At 34.7% G+C, this 13,764-nt stretch overlaps 1 protein-coding gene and 1 pseudogene across 4 annotated transcripts in view; both read left to right on the forward strand.

Annotated features, from left to right (window-relative positions):
* Positions 1 to 13,764, forward strand: part of DPP10 (dipeptidyl peptidase like 10) — a 1,197,668-nt gene that overhangs the window by 814,526 nt on the left and 369,378 nt on the right. The gene's annotated exons all lie outside the window — the stretch shown is intronic.
* Positions 1,204 to 1,322, forward strand: LOC118614740 (annotated as a pseudogene).

A 13,764-nucleotide genomic window follows, 5' to 3' on the forward strand; every position in this document is an offset into this window, starting at 1 on the left:
GCCTCAAGAGCCCAGTGTAATTTCCCTATGGCTGCAGTTGCATAGAGAGCACAACAGTTTTCCTTTCCTTTAGAATTTATTCATATTTAGATTTGTATTGCTGCTTAAGCATTACATACTTTGACTTCGATGTATAATATTGTATGTATATATTCTGAGTCAGTGTCCATGACCTTTTTATTGGTACCAACCCCTGCCTCATTACTACTACTAGTACTAGCACCGTCATCTCTAATAATTGCAATTTGAGTACTCAGACTGTGACCGACACCAAAAAAAGTACTTTATTTATTTTAGCCATGTTACAGATAAAGAAACTGAGATTCAATGATTTCAAATAATATGAACAAAAGCACAAATTAAATATATTGGAAGAATAATTCTTTTTTATTTTAGTAATTCACATGTGTGATCCAAGAACGTATAATAATCATATTATAAACTATTGTTCAAATTCTTATTAATGGGCACTTATAATGCAATAGGAACACATTATTTAATTTTTACTATTTATGATTTACCTAAACTATTTGAATAATCTTAAAATTCTCTACTTTTTCAGCTACATTATTTGCATCTGAAAATATCTTGAAACTTTCTTTTAGACTGAACCCATGTACTACTTGCTACAGTTTTATATATTTCTTTATATTTTATTTCTAAAGCTTGTGATAGGTTAACTGATATGCTTAAAGATCTATTTATGAATAGTTGTGGGTTTTTTTGAGTAAAAATGTAACTTGAAGACAAGAAAGGAAATTTTTATTTCATCATTGTTCCAACTAAGTTCTTTATAAAATATTCGGATGATTCTCTTAACTGGATAATTTATCCAATCAACTGTGAATGAAAAGACGTGAATAAATCTCAGCAAATAAATAGATTTCAGATTAATTCTTTTAAAAACTAGAGGTAAATTCTTTTTATATAATTTATAATGGACTTTCAGTTATGACAACATGAAGATGTCAAGTTCTCAAAATATTGTCTAAAACAACATTTCAGGGTACTGGATGCCAACTAATAGAAGACAAAAGGTTAATAAGAAAATACTCTTGTATTGTAATAAGTGCAAGATCTACAGGTTAGAAGATTAAATATCTGTGGCCTTCTTCCCTAGATGATTTTCATCTTTACTCCACACCTCAGCAGGATGAGCAAAAACTTTTCTTTTCACAGTTGGCAGTGACAACCAACAGATTTGTCTATGGCCATGTCACCCTGAACACACCTGATCTCATATGATCTCAGAAGCTAAGCAGGGTCTGGCCCAGTTAGTACCTGGCTGGGAGACCACCTAGAAAGACTGGGTGCTGTAAGTGTAAAATAGATATAGATAGATAGATAGATAGATAGATAGATAGATAGATAGATAGATTCAAGAGATTTAAGACTGCAGGGAACTGACTCAGTTTGCAGTAGTACGTGAAAATCTATGGCTTTGATAGCTAAAAGTGGAAACTTAGATGGTACCAAATGGAAAAACGAAAAACAAAACAGAAACTGAAAGCTATGTTAGCCCAAGGTTGTTGTCAAGGAAATAAAGAAAACAGGGTGGGGGAACGGAGAGAGGAAATGGTAAACTAAAACTATATATATATTTAATAGAAGAGACAATAAATAATAAACAGAGGAACACACACACATATATATGACATATAGAGATAAAATGGCAATATGGTAGACATAAATCTATATCAGTACTTACTTGATATGAATTATTTAGCAATCCATTCAAAATACATAATCTCTGAGACTGTATCAAAAAAAAAAAAGCAAGATCTGACTATGTGCTATCTATCAGAGATGAGATGCATTCTAGATTGAAAGATAAAAATAGGTTGTAAGTAAATAGATTTAAAAGTAACCATAAGAGTTATGACTATGCTAAAATAAGAAATATACTTTTAAGCAAAAGATATTACTAGTTATAAAAAGGATCTTGTCATGATAAAAGAGTCTATATGTAAAGAAAATATAACAAAAATATAAATGTACCTAACACTAGAGCTTCAAATATATGAAACAAAATCTGAAAGGATTAAAAAAAAATGGTATTTCAACAATTCTTATTGAGATTTCATGATCTTCTCTTAATAATTAAGAGAACAAGAACAGACTAAACACAGAAATTTGTTCATGCACAACCTTTAATAAAGTAATATAATTTTATGACTGTGGTACACTGTTCTTTTGTGAATGACATAAGAAATGCAAAATATATTATCAAGCAATGCACTTGAATTCAAATGAAATAAAGTGTGAAAACTAGAGGGTAAAATAAACAAAAATAAAATTGCCTGTATTTGTGATCACACAAAAAGTTAGTTTTACTTAAAGATAGCAACAAAGATGTATGAGGGTTCGATAAATTATAAAAGCAATAAATTGGACACATAATATTAAAAACATTTGCATTTTAAAATTGATAAAGACCATGAAGAGGCAAGCAACATACTGGGGAAATATCTTCAAATCATATATCCAAAACTACTTTTATCTATAATATGTAAGGAATATTTAGAAATTAATGATTAGAAGAAAATGTTAAAATAGACATAATTCTTGAATATTTACTTTATTAAAGTATGTATGTATGAACAACAAATAAGTATATAAAATATGCTCAACTCCTTTAGTTATTTAGGGAATATAAATTTTTATTCACATTAGATTGCACTAACTACTTTCTGGGATGGTTATAAACAACCAGACTGACAACATGAAGAGCTAGTGAGGATATGGAGAGACTGGAACACTCATATATTTTTGGTGAGAATGTAACAATTTCTTAAAAAGTTAAACATTTCTTCACCACATGGCCCAGCATTTTTACTCCTAGACATCTTCTCAAGAAAATATAAAGAAATGTGATACAGAGACTTGTATTCAGTGATATTCACAGTAGTCCAAAACTAGAAATCAAAATGTTCATCAAATGATGAATGGTTAAATAGACTGGACATCATACAATGGAATACCAATCATCAATAAAAAGAAATTAAATATTGAATTATGCCTCAACATGAATAGATTCAAAACCATTATGTTAATGAAAGAAGGCAGATACCAAAGCCTACATATTATATGATTTAATTTATATTAAGTCTCTTGATAAAGGAAAGGTACAGAGACAAAAGACAATGTTTTCTTAAGGCCATTTGTGGGAATGACTGCAAATTGATGCAAGAGAATATTTTCTGCCGATGGAAGTGTTTTAAAACTGGATTGTGATGATGGTTGGGCAATTATATAAATTTACTAAAACTCCTTGAACTGCACATAAAATCAGTCAACTTTATGCTATATAATTTATACTTCTAAAATGCTATTAAAACGTATTAACTTATTTTTTAGAATTTGTGCAGTATGTTTGTTATACCTCAGTACATTTTAGTGAAAAAAATAAGTAATATCTAATCACTTATAAATAGGTTTTTATATTTTGTCAACTCATTTTAGTGGGTTGTCATTCTTCCATCTGGAATAATGTGATCAATGTTAGCTAATTATTCAAATAGCCCAACAGATTTATTTCACATCATAATAAAGCCAAAAAACAGTAATTATGCTAACTTTAAATATAACAATCTTTTTTCCCCAACATTGTGTAATGAAATGTTCAAACATACTGAAAATCGAAAGAATGTACAAGGAATGTTACACCTACTGTCAACTGTAAAAGCTGATCATATTTTGCCATATTTCCTTGTTCTATATATACAATATTTTCTATACCATTTAAAATTAAGTTGGAGACATAGCAGTCTATTTTTAGTTTTACATGCATCTGTATTCAAAATTCACACATTGTCTTGCTATTTCTTTTTAATCACACATCTGTGTGTGTGCATTGTGTGTATGTGTGTGTATGTGTTTTCTGCTTGTTTTTTGAAGTAACCAGGATGATTGTTCTTGAGAATGTATCCTATTATAGACTGGATTTATTCTCATTCCTGTTTGCTTTAATCCTAGAGCCCCTGAAAAAAAATTGTATACTGAGTTTAAGGGCTTAAGTATTCTTGAATTATTCTTGGTTTTGGTAAGAATAACTCAGAGGTTGCTGACTTCCTATTGCATTATATAAAAAGCACATTTTATCAGGTGGTTCATTAATTAGGGATATTGAGTTTGGTCATTTGATTAAGAGAGTGATCGCCAGATCTCTTAATTGGAAAGAATGTTCTTTTGTAATGAGCGCCATCTCTGAGGTGATTGTTTATTTCTTTATCATGTTGTTCCCCCACAACCATTTCCTTATGGATTTTAGCATATATTTGTAACATTTACACAAATTTATTCTTAATTTGAGGTTTACAAATGTTGAATGTTTTTATAATTCTCCTATTCATTTTATATTTATTACCTGTATTTTATAAAATAAGCATTTCCTCATCAGATAACAATAAATACATTTTCTCTTTAAAATGTCTAACCAATGTACTGCATACTTGAAACTAATAATAAAATAATTTTTTTTAAAAAGTCAAGTAAAAACTTTATCTTTTCCTTTCTCTTTAATTGTAATTCTATTAAGAGTTTAGAGTGATCACAAATAAGTCTCTCACTGCCTCTCTCTTCCTTTGTTTCTTTCTCCCTCTCTTTATGGATATTTGATGTTTTAGTATCATTCAAAAATTTTGTGGAACAATGAAAAACATTCTGTAAAGACAGGTGTGTACTTGTAGAATATTTGAGATTTAAATATGTTCTGAATTCTTTATAGTGATTTTTGAATAACATTTTCATCTGAATACTTCAGCATTATTGGTGTAGGGTTGGCCCACAGTTGCACATGATGGGCATTATTTCCTTTTTAGTGACTCTGGGTGAGTATATCAGTGGTTTTCCTTGGCATAGGACCAAACTATTCTGATCCATTCAATGGAGTATAAATACCTGGGATTATCCATCATTATCTCCTTAATGCATTAAGAGATCTCTCCTCTCACATTTTTTTAAACATTCTTTTGGAGAAGCAAGACCTTTAACTTTAATTGGGAATGGAGATGAATTTTCTAATTGTAGTATATGGTCACTTGATATAAATAAAATAGAACAGTGCTTCCACTATATTATTTAGGAGGATTCAGCAGAGGGTCCCTGTTGTACTGGAACAATGGAGTATGCCTGATTATTGATTTATTTTTTCACGTTAATACTGGAATCGCCCTTAAAATTCTCTTGCCATGGAGCCTTCTGTCATATGTAATTTCTCTTTCCTGGGATGCCTCCCTGTATGTGTCATGGCTTCATTCCACTTTCTAAGAGGCCCCTACATATGGGTCGCCCAGCATTATGCCACAAAGCACACCCATTTGGAACACAGCTAATTGGACCAGAGAAGGGCATCCAAAGAAGAAGCAATTTTCAGTAGGCTAGCCAGGAAATTACAGAGTGTCCTGGTCCACAAGCTCTGCCCATGAGGTTACTCTACTGACTAGTAATTGGCTGCTATTCAGCTATCATTTTTTATGGTGTCTGAATATAAAGCATGTTGAACACAGTTACCAAAGGAAACACAGGAAAAAATAAGTAAACAGAGACCATGAGTCAATAGAATTCATGAGATAGAATGAAATGAGTGTCAAAAAGTAAAAAATAGTAGCAGAACCCCCACAATAGTGGAACACAAGAATAGGTTATCTGTGTGTAGTAAGGTTTGTGTAAATTAGATTTTATTTTTTATATTTTATTTAATTTTAGATGGTCTACAATAAGAAAATGCTATTTTCATGATCAGAACAATATAGTCAGATAACATAAATGCAGCTAAAATTTTGAGAACAAAAATCATTAGCTTGATTTAACTACATTTTTCTTTTTTTATCGTTATGACTCTACAAAACTACCACATCTGTTACTTTATAAATGAGATACTGATTGGTCAAGCCAAAATACAGTTTTCCAGATCTCATATTTAGTGCACTGGAAAAAAGTCTAGTTTCTGAGTAAAAGCCAGACATAGGTTTCTACCCAGTGTTTCAGCTCAGGGTTAGTTGTGGATGGTGGAGAGTTTCAGCATATTAGTCATCAAATTTAATTCTCCAGCTGACTGTTTTAACCATTTCACTTCTTCTAAAGAAAGTACTTTAACATCTCTGTTTTTTTTCTTTGTCATAACATATTTTTGAAATTCTAACTAGAGCTTACGGGATTTGATATATGCTTTTCATTCAGTGTTCCATGATGTTAAAGATACACATTTTACTCTGAGGAGGAGTTTTGAACTTCTTCCTTCTACTAGTGTAAACTAGGTGTATGACAGGCTAATCCAGATGCCACCTGGATGATTAATAAAGACATATAATCACCATACTCAAACTATATCAATGCGGAATCAATCTTCAGATGCTTATTTCAAACCTAGACTTTAAAAATAATTTAATATAATTCTATCATTGTAGAGATAAGTAAATGTAGTCTAAGACAAGCAAAGTGACTTGCCAAGATTATACAGTAAGTACATGACAGACCATAGTCTAGATCTATAGCTTTCTATTTCTAGCCAGATGCTAGCTAGCTCTGCCATGCTCTAGTAGAAGCACATTTCTATTCATCTTTTATCTCAACACAATATAGTTCCTGGCCCATAGAAGGAGATCAGTTATTGTAAATGTCTCCTTGAGTACTGAGTACATTCTATAACACAGAGCAGAGATGTATATAATTTGTCTTTGGAGAAGATTTTATTTCCACAGTATACATTGTTATGGCACTTTTGAGACTGATGCATATCTAACATCAAAAAGCATTCATTAAAATATATGAAATTGTGCCTGGCACTGTGCAAGGATCTGCCCAAGGGAAATAATATAAAACAAATTAGCCTTACCTTTCTAAATATTCAATATCTCATACAAAAATTAGAGAGAGAAAGAGAGAGAGAGAGAGAAAAGGAGAAAGAAAAACTTCAAGAAAATTGCCACTCTTGTATACCTCTTGTAAAGCATGTATCAAAGACAAAACTGCAGCGCCACTATTTCCCAAATCAACATCAAGACAACACTCTCTTTAGGAAGAGCCTTGGAAAGAAAGCACGGCCATTGACCCCAAATCTCCAGATTCCCATTGATCAGCCATGTTTGTTAAGATGGGACCATATTTCTTTGATGTACTATTATCAAGATCATCATTGAGCCTTCCTGTGTCATTGAAAGGCTTCATTATTATCTCAGATCTTAGCATTCCTGGTGCCCTTTTCTATTGGTGAACTCTCACTCATGCCTGTGATCTGTTGTCCTGTTGTTAGTCTATCTTGCTAGTTCATTTACTAAGTGAAAGAACTGTTAATTCTGCTCCAATTTCTCCTCTTGCCTTTTCAACTGGCCTTAACCTTTTTTTGTGTTTATTATTATTTTCTTTAAGCGCTTATTTGTCTGGCTGTACTTTGGCCAGTTTCATTATGATTATTTGGTTTTGATGCCTGCCAGTATGCTCAGTTTAAGTCTTAGTTCTGCTGGAAAATTCCATGGTTACTTCATAAACTAGACATTTACAATAGCAGTTGCATCTGTATCTATCTTTGGTTATCTGTAACATGTATCTTAATCTTCTACCATACATTGTTTCTAAAGATTTAACCTCTAAAGTCTAACCTCATGTATATGATTTCTGGTAAAAATGAAAATAGGAAGTAACAAGGTCTATATTAATTAATAGGTCCATTAAGGGCACAGTGCCAAAAGCTGGATAGATGAGAGCTTGCCAAGTGTACAGGGCCAGAAACTTAATTGCACCTTTCTTTTGCAGGAGTTCTATTGATTGTAGTTCTCGAATATATGACCTTCCTTTATTTTTTGTGCTAAAGCATAAAGAATGTTTTACTTATCTTTGTACTTGCTCTTTGCATGATATATACTCATGGTATAAGTGGAGTTTTATATGTGTATGCGAAAATAAAGTTCCTGACCTGATGCCAGTGGAAAACAAGTCTGATTGTATAGATGGATCTGTCTTGTATCTGATGTGTTTATGTAAATATATATGCATTCACATTTATTTTAATGATGAAATATTTGAGAATATGCAGTTTTTTTAATATAGTAGTATTCTATGTCTAGGATTTGCTATTTCTTTGCAGCTTAAAAAGGAATTATTATAAAAGCTGAAAGCAAAACAGTAAACTTAAAGCCTTTTGTGTTTATCTTCTGAGAATATCAAGCTAATTAGACTATAAAGTATCCTTCCAAAATTGAAATTATATTTTGCTGTTTGCAGCTAAATTTCATGAAATAATATATTGCCATGGAATGGCCACCCCAATGGCTGTCCAGCAGATATTTTTTCTTAGCCAAGTCACAGAGGATGTTACAAAGTGAATTCAGTGTTGATAGACTACAAAAGCCAATTCATATTTCCTTGTTCCCTGGTATGTAGTTGAATGTACTTTGGTATTTCAGAGGAGAGTTTTTTAGGTCATTCTTCCCTATGTTCTCATAATTTGGTAATACTGATGCCATGCCCATTTCAAGTAGAAAATAGCTTTAAATTGGTAGTATCCTCAATGGATAGCTAATGCAGATGAATAAGCATCATTGAAGACATGGCTGTCTAGCCAATGCAGACACATGAGAAAGACTGATTCTGAAAGATACTGGGCCCATACTAGTGTGTAGCATTTCCCTGTCTCTACCAGTCCTTATATCAAGTACTGAACTAGTAACTTAAGCTTATAATGAAAAAGAACTTGGGAAATCTTCTCTAGACATTAGATAGTCAAAATTCCATTAATCAATCAAGTAGTAGAGGTTTATCCTTGATGAGGTGAAAATATTAGGATTTAGATCTCAAAAAGAGATAATATAGAGTGAGATAGTTGATACAAAGTAACAGGAAAGGCAGAGCACAAAGAAATAGGTCCATAGATAAGAGTGCTGGGAGAATGAGATAGCACTCTTCCAATGGCTTCTATTTTCTTTGTGAAACAATGCCATCTGGCGAAAGTAAAGAAGAAGGAGGTATTGCAGATTTGAAGAAAAAAGAAAATATCTGAATTGTCTAAGAGCATGATGCATTTGTACAATTTGGAAATAGTTATACTTTAAAATGATAAAGCTGCCACAAAATTGCTGCAATAAGTATACGAGTCTACAATGACTGTGAATGTAAAGAGTGCCCTCTATAGTTAAGCAGTGCCCCACAAATACATGTTGATAGCAGTGCTAGGAGAGTACAGTAAGAGAGTCTAGTGTTCATTTATTGTGTAAATTAATTTAAAACAGATGATTCCCTTGAAAAGAAACTAATGATCTCTATTTAATTTAAGATGATTGACATAGGTTATATGTATAGTTTGTTCTTTGAGCTATAGCAAAATTAGAAGTGGGATTGAGAGATAAAGCCCACCACTAACTTTATGATTTCATCTTTTGCCCAATTTATCACAGTGTCCAAATTATTAAAGTAAGCTTTCAAGAATATATTTTTAAATAGGCCATCCTTTTCTATTCTTTATGACTTAAATGAGTCATAAATATGTGTGCTCAAAATGTATGTGCTGCTTGAGTTCTATAGAAAAGAAAGAACCAAAAGACATTTAAAAAGTATCTAAAGCCATTAAAATGTCCCCTGGTGATATTTAAAATGACAAATAGGACACTACTTATTTAAGTAGTGTATTAAGAATATGGAAGTGGGTTGAATCTTCTCCACTTGGGGTTCCAAAACTTTCCTCTTGCAATTGTTTATAAATATAGATGACATATTATAAACTGAGCAATAATAGATGTCTTATGAAGTAGTCTTGACTCAGGTTTAAACTGAGTTTAAATATACTTTACATAAAATGTAAATTATTAGAGGTAAACGTGAGACTGATGTTTTTCCAGATTATTTTGGTCTGATATTTAAGAAACCCAAATTCCATCCTGCCAATCATGAATTCTCTGCATAGAGTTCATGAGAAGCTATATATTTGGAATATCAAAGTATTACCGTAACAAAAGCCATGTAAATGTCTTATGCTGCTGTGCAGATATCTGGGCAAGGAATGAGTTGGCACAACTGACCTAAACTCAAGGGCTGAGGAGAAATTTCTATTTTCCCCTTAATATGTATCTTGTTACTTGTATACGCAAACATGATTCCAGGAAAGAGAGAGCTGTGACTGAAGCAAAAATAATTCATTTATGCAGATAGTACAGAATAGAGTTGGCATGGGAATGCAGGGGGTAAGAGGGGAATGAATCATGGATGATTGCTTAAGGCACTGTTGTATCCCAATAAATGCCTTATACTCTGACCAATAAGGTTTGCAACTCATCCTTTATAGAAGGATGTAGAAAAGGGCTGTGTAGAGCCAGGACCAGTTTGAGAAATTTTCCAAAAGCCAAATATTATGTGTTGAATGCATTTCGACCTCAATTGATATAATTCGAGAGATGGAAATTAGTTTTTAGAACATCTATTTTTAACTCACTAATAGTGTCAATGAAGTAATGGAAATCCAGATGGCTTAACTGACTTGTCCAGAATTTCAGATAAATTTAATCAAACTATCACTATAATTCGACTCTTCTCTTGTGAATTTTTCTGATTCATACAGCTCATATATACAATATCTGACTGTTTTCATAGAAATCAGAAATGTCTGGCCACTTTGTGGGAACATATCATCAAGAGTCTGTTTCACAGGAAAGACTGAGATGGGTCCTGGAAGATAATTGTACCTAAGGCAAGTTCCTTTGTGGCTTTGTCCAATAACAAAATCTGAGTTTGATACAGCTTTCCATTAAAGGGGGTGGAGTAAGATTGAGATGTGAACTAATCAAGCAATTGAATATCTATGATTCCCACTTATTGCTCTGACATAGCCCACATGTTCTAAAGATCAAGGAATTAGAAACTATTCATAATAGAAACTGATCGGCCAGAGGAGACGAAAATGAGGGTGAGATTGAGCCAAAGCGAAGTATAAAACAGGCTTTATTAGGCTCTGCGGGCGAGGTTCTCTGCTCCCGAGGAAAGGGGCCAGAAAAGTCACACGTGTCTGGGGTATAGGCGCGGTTTTTAAAGGTTTGGCCCAGGATGTCGGTGGGGTTACAGGGCGGGGACTTTTCTGTTTGGCTGATCTCGCTACCCGGGAAGTCTCTGCTGCAACCCCGGTCATGAGCCATCGGCCATCTTAGGTATTGAGCCACCTTCCCGCTGGTGTAATGGCACCCATGAGAAACTGAACAGAAACTATGTGTAGCAGTGACAAAGAACTGTTGTTACTATAAATAGTATAGAACTTAGGACTCAAAAGCTATACTGCTGGGTCTCTGTCAAAGAGTTTAGTAAAAATAGAGTAGGGTTCTCTTTTCTTTGGCACAAGACATCATGTGGCTCGGATACATCGATGGCTCCCAAAAATATAGTGCAGGTTTCTAACTTAGGTTTATCACAGATGAGGGAATCAGTAGCTCCTGAAAGCAAAGACTGGTGCATACCTCCTCTGAGATAAAAAAAAAAAAAAAAAACTCATCTGTGACCCAAAAGTAAGAGGGTTCTGGCTCCTTTCTAGTTGTCAGGGACACCAATGGTTATCAAGTGGAATCAGCAAGCAAGTCTGTGGCAGAAGGAAATGTATGAGAAAACATCAGTGGGAGGATTAGGATAGAAGTTAGAAAATATTGGAATCTAAGAAAATATCACATGACTAAGAACTGACTCAGGGGCTTCCAGTCAAGATGGCGGAATAAGTAAACACTGTGCTTGTGTCCTGTCACAACCACATCAAAATTATAACTAAACTACAGAATAGCCATCATTGGAAATAGCCTGAATTCTATCTGGGCATTAGTTTTACAACTGGGGACACACAGAAGAGGCCACTTCGAGACTAGTATGACGTGTGGAGATGCAGAACAAATTAGTTCCACGCTGCATGTGGTGGTTGAAAATTGGGAGGAATATCTCAATTGCAGAGGTCCCCCTGCAGTAGCGAGGGGTCCTTGCCCAACATCAGGTTCCCCAGCCCAGAGTTCCAGTGCTGGGAAGAGAAGTCTCAACAATTTCTGGCTGTAAAAACCAGTGAAGAGTGTAGCTGAGTGAGGCAGAGGGCTGAAAGAGTCACAGACTTTCCTCTTAAAGGACCTAGTCAAACTTACTAGGTGCCAGACTCAGTCACTCTGAGCTCCAGTGATGGGGCAGCAGCTTGAAAGACACCAGGGATATATGAGGAAAGGCTGAGTTGTCTGGCTTGAGTGTGAGGGCTGGAGGAGCAGCTTTCTCCCAGACACAAGTGCTAGCAGAAGCAATTGTTCCTTTGTTGACCCTTTTCTGCCCAGCCTGTAGACCCAGGCGGGTGCCATAGCTGAGTCTCCATCAGCCAGCTAGCACTGTCATCTCATCCTGGTGATTCCCTGTTCCTCCAAAAGGGTGGGGCCACCCAAGCTGCTTCCTGTGGATTTTCTTAAAATTTCTCAAAGGTTCACAAAATCCAAACAAGTAGCATCTGACGTTGGCATGCCCCATGCCTCTTGCTGAGGAGACCAAGCCCTGCACTAGTGGCAGCTGGTCTCAGTTTGCGGCTTGGCCTCTTGAGGCACTAACAAGCCTACCATGGGTAGTGGTCACCTGCAGATTGCTTGGTGGCTCATGCCAGGTGGGCCTGGGCAGGGCACAGGCTGCTGCTAAACATGGATTTCTGCAAGCCTTCTCCAAAGAGGCCCCAGCCTAAATGCCTGGTGGCCAGCTTTGGTCTGAACTAGAGCACCATTCAAGGCCATATCTGAGGATGACACACTCAAAGGGCAGACAACAGAGCCCTGCTAAAGGAAATCCTGATCTTTAGGGTCAGCTCCTGCACAACAGCTTCTGCATTCTAGTCACCGCCATTCATCGCAACCAGTCAGCCTAAAGGTCAGTTCCTTCCATTATTGAGCAAACAGCCACTAATGCTCAACTACAACAGGAGGGCACACTTACAGCCCATACAAGAGACATACCTGGAACATCAGCTCAGGTGACCAGAGAAGACTATGCCACTGGGTCTCACAGCACACCTACTAGATAAGGCCTACTAATACCAGGAGACATAGTAGGCCTACCTAATACATAGAAACAAACACAAGGAGGCAGCAAAAATGGTAAGAAAGAGAACTATGTCCCAAATGAAGGAACAGAACAAAGTTCTGAAGAAAGCTAAATAAAATGGAAACAAGCAACCTATCAGATGCAGAGGTGAAAATACCAGTTATGAACTTGGAGGAAAAGTAGATGATGAGCTCAGTGAGAACTTTAGCAAAGAAATAGAAAACATAAAAGTGGAAATATAAAACATAAAAAAAGAACCAGTCAGAATTGAAGAATACAATAACTGAAATGAAAAATACCTTAGAAGGAATTAACAGTAGGTCAAATGAAGCAGATGATCGAATCAGTAATTTAGTAAATAAGAATGGCAATAACTACATATCTAGCAACAATTAATTTAATTGTAAATGAATTAAATACTCCAATCAAAAGCTAGGGTGACTGAATGCATAAGAACATAAAACCCTTGTATATGTTGCTTACAAGAGCCTCACCTCAGATCCAAAAGCACATATAGACTGAAAGTAAAGGGTGAAAAGAGATGTTTCATGAAAATGAAAACAAAATAAAAGCTGGGATAGCAATACTTATACAAGACAAAATATACTTTAAAGCAGGCTATAACAAAAGATGAAGAAGGATCCAGTTATCCAACATGGGTATTTATCTGAAGAAACCCAAAACATTACTTTGAAGGGACATGTGAATCTATATGTTCATTGCATCATTATTTACAGTAGCCAA

The sequence above is a fragment of the Rousettus aegyptiacus genome, unplaced genomic scaffold (genome assembly GCF_014176215.1).
Source record: "Rousettus aegyptiacus isolate mRouAeg1 unplaced genomic scaffold, mRouAeg1.p scaffold_m13_p_2, whole genome shotgun sequence".
In the NCBI taxonomy this organism is placed as follows: Eukaryota; Metazoa; Chordata; class Mammalia; order Chiroptera; family Pteropodidae; genus Rousettus; species Rousettus aegyptiacus.